This window comes from Propithecus coquereli, unplaced genomic scaffold, assembly GCF_000956105.1.
Source record: "Propithecus coquereli isolate 6110/MARCELLA unplaced genomic scaffold, Pcoq_1.0 Scaffold125, whole genome shotgun sequence".
Taxonomy (NCBI): Eukaryota; Metazoa; Chordata; class Mammalia; order Primates; family Indriidae; genus Propithecus; species Propithecus coquereli.
This window is the reverse complement of record NW_012136636.1, coordinates 147,932-156,576: the sequence shown is the minus strand read 5'-3', so window position 1 is coordinate 156,576 and position 8,645 is coordinate 147,932.

Genomic DNA, 8,645 nt, shown 5'->3' with positions numbered 1-8,645 from the left:
TTTTTTTGTGATTTTGTATAAGAAAACAATAAAAAAATAACCTAGGAAAATACTACTTAACCAAGGAGATGGAAGATCTCTATAAGGAGAATTACAAAAAAACTGATAAAAGAAATCATTGATGACACAAATAAATGGATGTTCAAGGATGGGAAGAATTGTTAAAATGTCCATACTGCCCAAAGTGATTTATAGATTGAATGCAAATTCCCATAAAAATGCCAACATCAGTTTTCAAAGAATTATAAAACAACTCTAAATTTCATATGGAATCAAAAAAGCCCAAACAGACAAAGCAATCCTAAGCAAAAAGAACAATTCTGGAGGCATCACATTACTCAACTACTCAACTTCAAATTATACTACAAGGTTATAGTTACCAAAACAGCATGGTACTGGTATAAAAGAAGACACATAGATCAATGGAACAGAATAAGACCATACACATGCCATCAACTGATCTTTGAAAAAACAGACAAAAATATACATGGGGGAAATGATGCCCTGTTCAATAAATAGTGCTGGGAAAATTGGAGAGCCACATGCAGAAGAATGAAATTGTATCCCTATATCTCACTATATACAAAAATTAACTCAAGATGAAGTAAAGACTTAAATGCAAGCCCTGACACCATAAAAATTTTAGAAGAAAACTTTGGAAAACATCTAGGGGTCATTGGTCTCCAGGCAAAGAATTTATGACTAAGATCCCAAAAGCAAATACAGCAAAAACAAAAATAAATAAATGTGACTTAATTAAACTAGAAGTTTCTGCACAGCAAAAGAAACAATCAACAGAGTAAATACACAAGATACAGAATGGGAGAAAATATTCACAAAAAATACATCCCGCAAAGGAATAATATACAGAATCTACAAGGAACTAAAACAAATCAGTAAGAATAAAACAAATAACCCTATCAAAAAGTGGGCAAAAGAAATAGACATTTTTCAAAAGAAGATATACAAATGGCCAACAAACGTGAAAAAATGCTCAACATCACTAATCATCAGGGAAATGCAAATTAAAACCATAGTGAGACATCAGCTTACCCCTGTCAGAATGACCATTACTAAAAAGTCATAAAACAATAGATGTGGTGAAAGGGAATGCTTATACACTGTTGGTAGAAGTGTGAATTAGTACAACCTCTATGGAAAACAGTATGGAGCTTCCTCAAAGAAGTAAAAGTCAACCTACAATTTCATCCAGCAACACCACTACTAGATACCTACTCAAAGGAAAAGAAGTTATTATATCAAAAAGAATTATTTTCAATTTTAAATAGCTTTCATTGTAGGTATTTAATTCCAAAATGGTTGGTATAATGCATTTCAGAGTTATAGACACTACACACATATTATTGCCATTGTTCTAGAAGTCTTTGAGAAGTTACCAGGTAGTAAATAATTTGCTTAATTTCATAAACTTTTTTATTACCCATTTAACTAATGTAGTTTTAGGCTATACTAATTAATTAATTTCTTGAAAAAGTACTAATAAATTCTCTAGTACATGTTGCCCATGTATTACATGTGCTGGGGTAAATACGAACATACAAGGAAATATGTGCTTCTCTTTAATAAGCTTAAGTGGGAAAATAAATAAGGCAAGTACGTAAGGTAGTAATACCTGTCAGAATGCACCACATGTAGGAAAAGAGGTATAAATTGCACTGATTTGTTCACAAAAGAAAGTAATAACCTCTACCTTGAGGAACCAGAGAGTGTATCATGAGGAAGACAGTACTTGAATTGTGTTTGAATAGATATGTAGAATTTTGACAAGTAGAATTAGTAGGAAGTGTATTACAAGCAGAGGAAACAAGAAGAACAAAGCCAATTAAGGAGGCAAAACAAACATACAGATCAATAATATGGGTTCAGAGATTAGTTGAGTTTTGTTGGAACAAACAATAATATGAATTGGATTAATGGGAAATGAAGGTGAGAATAATGCCACTACTACTACCTAAATCAGGTAATTAGCATTTTTATTTTGTAGTATTGCAAAATGCCCTAATTTATCTCTTTTCAGTGTTATTCCTTTAAAATCCCTCCTTTGCAATTTCACCAAAAGGATAATTATAAATTATAAGTGTGCTAATGTCTTTTATTATTTATTAGTTGATATAAACTCTTTATGATTAAGGCTATTAATATAATACAGTTTGAAAGACCCTTCCTACAGTTTGAAAACCCAAAATCTGCATAAACTTCAAACTGATTGCTTCCTAACTGAAAGCTACCCTGAAATCTTATCCTCCAAGTGATGCATTGCTTCTCTGTCTCAAGACTCCTCGTAGTTTTCATAAAATGGCAATTGACACACACCTTAATAATGTGTTATTTAGTTTCCTATAATCCTGTACTACACACACCACAACAGTTGGGATAATCTGTCTTCATCATTTATTTATCTTTAATATCTTGCATTGTGACTAGCATATATTAGGCACATATATGTGGTCAATATAAAATAATTAAGGAAGTATTTTCATTCATTTTTTCCATGCTAAGTCTGAACTCTTCTCAACAGCCATGTGTGGTGCATGGTTATCATGTTGGATAGTGTTGGTAAAAAATAGAAAACGAGCAACAAAATATTGTCTTGCGTCTGTAGCATCGTGCTGAAGACTTACTAGGTGATAGATTTTCTTCTTAAACCAGTGAATCGGCCTAAAATCTGTAATGAGTGTGTTGTATTTTTGACAAATATATTTTAAATATTATGTTCTGCAGCTGCATGTATGTAGACAATATTGTCGAGGCCCAAAGAACATGGCTCATATCTGAAAAATACCACTCGTTCTATGATCTAGGCTCAGACAAGATAGTTGATTACATGAAGACAAAGATCACTCAGTATTTAAATTCCTACCGGCAACTCCTAAACCTTTCCTGGGTGCTCATTGAATATTTTTTTTAAAGGGGATCGATTTCAAAAGTTCTTTCTATATCAGGAATTCCTTCCTTAGCCTGCATTACCCTTTATATAGCTATTCTGAAGGTAGCCTTATAAGAAAGCATTAAAAAGGAATTTAGAGTGACTGGCAGAAAGTTTGCAACATAATTCCACCTTCCTTTGAAGTCTAAAAGTAGGGAACCTTTTGATAGAAAGTGATCCTTGAAATATGCAGCTTCAGCTATGTGCTATAAGGAAAAGAGTTATGCTCAAGTTTGCTAGTGTTCGAAATTGCCTCTTTCACTGGCTTACTGGTGTATCTAAACTTACTGCTGAAATTCAGCATAGCTTAATGACCCTCATTCTCTATGATCACTTTAAGGCAAGCTCTTTAACAGGATTGCAAGTTGCCGACCCCTCAGGAAAGTATTATAATACTTTTTTAGAGTATTAGTTGGTATCACTTTGTTTAATTTGTCCATTCACACACTTTAGGAATTGCATATAGTATTGTCATTCAGCGAGGCAAAGACAGAGAAAATCCATGCTGTGAATGTCCTTGACTAGGATACCTAAATGTGGATCCATTGAAACTCAATCAGCAAACTTTATCTTTAAAGAGCCATGAGGCTTTGCAAGCCAAGAAGCAAAGTCAAGATTATTATACAGGAACTTACAGAAAAAGAGAGAAACAAAAGTTTCGCAATGCTTTTATTGATGAAAGTCAAAATACAATAGAAATAAGCAAATTTGTTGTTTTGCAAAACAGGTCTAGTAATGAGAGGAATAGACCTCATTTTTGAAAGAAGGAACAACATTTTACTTAGTGTGGTTCAAAGTTAGAATTCCCTATAATCAAAGCAATCACAAATGTTCTTTGGTAAAACACACTCTAAGCTCACAACAGCACAAGCGGATGTTTGTTCAGATTTGGGCTGCAGGCCATCCTTGAACCAGAAGAAAACAAGAGTCCCCTAGATTCCTTTGTGTGTGTGTGTATGTGTGTGTGTGTGCGTGCATGCATGCGTGTGAAGTCAGTGGTTAACATGAAATCACTAAATGAGTGTGAAAAACAATTTTGATATAATTGACTCTTTTTAAAGAACTGATCCTAGTCTCCCTACTTTATCAAGAGAATAATTTCAAAGAGCTATCTTAGTTTTCTGTTATTTCTGTAACAAATTGGCACAAACTTAGTGGCTTAAAACAACACATATTTACTATAGAGTTCTGAAGGGTAGAAGTCCCCAAAATTAGTTCACGGGGTTAAAGTTGAGGTATCAGTGGGGCTGGCTCCTTCTAGAAGCTCTGCGGGGAGAATCTTCCCTCAGCTTCTATAAGCTGCCTGCATTCCTTGACTTGTAACCCCTTCCTCGCGCTGCTTCACCTCCTTGCTTCTATTCACATCTCCTATGATTTGCCCTAATCATCCTGCCTATCGCTAATAAGGAACCCTGTGATTATAGCAGATGTTCCCGGATAATCCAGGATGCTATTCCCATTTCAAGATCCCCAGTTTATAGATCCTCACCTCTGCACAATCCCTTTTACCATGCAAGATAATACACTCACATGTCCTGGAAATTAGGACTTGGACATCTTTGAGGGTCATTATTCAGACTATCACAACAACTTCCTATATTTTATGCAAGATGCTGGTTGTTATACTTAGTGAGTTTTCACTGGCTTTCCTAAGCCAATTAAAGGATTTCTCAAGTACACTAAAGATTTAAGTATCTTTCTCTTCTAATGTATGCAAATAGTAATGTGGATGCTCAATACTGTTTTCCTGATTACAGAAAAGTTCCACGTGCATTTTCTTCTTTAACTATCCCAGAACAACCCAGTCAGGTGTGTGTTATAGCCTCATTTTACTTTTATTTGACTGTTCAACCTCAGCTGACTGCAACTATTAAATCTGTGGGAGTAGCAGTGTATCACTGCAGTCCTCCTGATAATGTTGCCCATGTATTACATGTGCTGGGGTAAATACGAACATACAAGGAAATATGTGCTTCTCTTTAATAAGCTTAAGTGGGAAAATAAATAAGGCAAGTACGTAAGGTAGTAATACCTGTCAGAATGCACCACATGTAGGAAAAGAGGTATAAATTGCACTGATTTGTTCACAAAAGAAAGTAATAACCTCTACCTTGAGGAACCAGAGAGTGTATCATGAGGAAGACAGTACTTGAATTGTGTTTGAATAGATATGTAGAATTTTGACAAGTAGAATTAGTAGGAAGTGTATTACAAGCAGAGGAAACAAGAAGAACAAAGCCAATTAAGGAGGCAAAACAAACATACAGATCAATAATATGGGTTCAGAGATTAGTTGAGTTTTGTTGGAACAAACAATAATATGAATTGGATTAATGGGAAATGAAGGTGAGAATAATGCCACTACTACTACCTAAATCAGGTAATTAGCATTTTTATTTTGTAGTATTGCAAAATGCCCTAATTTATCTCTTTTCAGTGTTATTCCTTTAAAATCCCTCCTTTGCAATTTCACCAAAAGGATAATTATAAATTATAAGTGTGCTAATGTCTTTTATTATTTATTAGTTGATATAAACTCTTTATGATTAAGGCTATTAATATAATACAGTTTGAAAGACCCTTCCTACAGTTTGAAAACCCAAAATCTGCATAAACTTCAAACTGATTGCTTCCTAACTGAAAGCTACCCTGAAATCTTATCCTCCAAGTGATGCATTGCTTCTCTGTCTCAAGACTCCTCGTAGTTTTCATAAAATGGCAATTGACACACACCTTAATAATGTGTTATTTAGTTTCCTATAATCCTGTACTACACACACCACAACAGTTGGGATAATCTGTCTTCATCATTTATTTATCTTTAATATCTTGCATTGTGACTAGCATATATTAGGCACATATATGTGGTCAATATAAAATAATTAAGGAAGTATTTTCATTCATTTTTTCCATGCTAAGTCTGAACTCTTCTCAACAGCCATGTGTGGTGCATGGTTATCATGTTGGATAGTGTTGGTAAAAAATAGAAAACGAGCAACAAAATATTGTCTTGCGTCTGTAGCATCGTGCTGAAGACTTACTAGGTGATAGATTTTCTTCTTAAACCAGTGAATCGGCCTAAAATCTGTAATGAGTGTGTTGTATTTTTGACAAATATATTTTAAATATTATGTTCTGCAGCTGCATGTATGTAGACAATATTGTCGAGGCCCAAAGAACATGGCTCATATCTGAAAAATACCACTCGTTCTATGATCTAGGCTCAGACAAGATAGTTGATTACATGAAGACAAAGATCACTCAGTATTTAAATTCCTACCGGCAACTCCTAAACCTTTCCTGGGTGCTCATTGAATATTTTTTTTAAAGGGGATCGATTTCAAAAGTTCTTTCTATATCAGGAATTCCTTCCTTAGCCTGCATTACCCTTTATATAGCTATTCTGAAGGTAGCCTTATAAGAAAGCATTAAAAAGGAATTTAGAGTGACTGGCAGAAAGTTTGCAACATAATTCCACCTTCCTTTGAAGTCTAAAAGTAGGGAACCTTTTGATAGAAAGTGATCCTTGAAATATGCAGCTTCAGCTATGTGCTATAAGGAAAAGAGTTATGCTCAAGTTTGCTAGTGTTCGAAATTGCCTCTTTCACTGGCTTACTGGTGTATCTAAACTTACTGCTGAAATTCAGCATAGCTTAATGACCCTCATTCTCTATGATCACTTTAAGGCAAGCTCTTTAACAGGATTGCAAGTTGCCGACCCCTCAGGAAAGTATTATAATACTTTTTTAGAGTATTAGTTGGTATCACTTTGTTTAATTTGTCCATTCACACACTTTAGGAATTGCATATAGTATTGTCATTCAGCGAGGCAAAGACAGAGAAAATCCATGCTGTGAATGTCCTTGACTAGGATACCTAAATGTGGATCCATTGAAACTCAATCAGCAAACTTTATCTTTAAAGAGCCATGAGGCTTTGCAAGCCAAGAAGCAAAGTCAAGATTATTATACAGGAACTTACAGAAAAAGAGAGAAACAAAAGTTTCGCAATGCTTTTATTGATGAAAGTCAAAATACAATAGAAATAAGCAAATTTGTTGTTTTGCAAAACAGGTCTAGTAATGAGAGGAATAGACCTCATTTTTGAAAGAAGGAACAACATTTTACTTAGTGTGGTTCAAAGTTAGAATTCCCTATAATCAAAGCAATCACAAATGTTCTTTGGTAAAACACACTCTAAGCTCACAACAGCACAAGCGGATGTTTGTTCAGATTTGGGCTGCAGGCCATCCTTGAACCAGAAGAAAACAAGAGTCCCCTAGATTCCTTTGTGTGTGTGTGTATGTGTGTGTGTGTGCGTGCATGCATGCGTGTGAAGTCAGTGGTTAACATGAAATCACTAAATGAGTGTGAAAAACAATTTTGATATAATTGACTCTTTTTAAAGAACTGATCCTAGTCTCCCTACTTTATCAAGAGAATAATTTCAAAGAGCTATCTTAGTTTTCTGTTATTTCTGTAACAAATTGGCACAAACTTAGTGGCTTAAAACAACACATATTTACTATAGAGTTCTGAAGGGTAGAAGTCCCCAAAATTAGTTCACGGGGTTAAAGTTGAGGTATCAGTGGGGCTGGCTCCTTCTAGAAGCTCTGCGGGGAGAATCTTCCCTCAGCTTCTATAAGCTGCCTGCATTCCTTGACTTGTAACCCCTTCCTCGCGCTGCTTCACCTCCTTGCTTCTATTCACATCTCCTATGATTTGCCCTAATCATCCTGCCTATCGCTAATAAGGAACCCTGTGATTATAGCAGATGTTCCCGGATAATCCAGGATGCTATTCCCATTTCAAGATCCCCAGTTTATAGATCCTCACCTCTGCACAATCCCTTTTACCATGCAAGATAATACACTCACATGTCCTGGAAATTAGGACTTGGACATCTTTGAGGGTCATTATTCAGACTATCACAACAACTTCCTATATTTTATGCAAGATGCTGGTTGTTATACTTAGTGGGTTTTCACTGGCTTTCCTAAGCCAATTAAAGGATTTCTCAAGTACACTAAAGATTTAAGTATCTTTCTCTTCTAATGTATGCAAATAGTAATGTGGATGCTCAATACTGTTTTCCTGATTACAGAAAAATTCCATGTGCATTTTCTTCTTTAACTATCCCAGAACAACCCAGTCAGGTGTGTGTTATAGCCTCATTTTACTTTTATTTGACTGTTCAACCTCAGCTGACTGCAACTATTAAATCTGTGGGAGTAGCAGTGTATCACTGCAGTCCTCCTGATACATCTTCAAAAACACAGTCCTCTTCTGAAATAATCCCAGCTAGAACAACATGTTTGAAAAATCAGTGAAAATGAATTTCATTGTTTCTTTTCAAATCAAATGCAGGAAATCAAGCATATGAAAATCGTATTCCTCTCTCATCTTCTGAATGTAGATTAAGATATGTTTATAGAAATAATTATGTAGAGAATGAACAAAAAGTTTTAAATTAATTAACTATAATCAGGTAGGCTCTCTGCTACCATAGGTACACAGGAAGGAAATAATTTGAGTAGCTTAATTCATGATACTTGGAAAATTCTAAAGAGAATTTTTCAGGATTGTTTAGCATTTGCCTTTAAAATAGAGGAATATGTTTAAATTCAAATTGTTAATTCTATCCATGTTTTATATAACTACATAGAAAGAGTATTTATTCTATGAAATAGAAATCATTA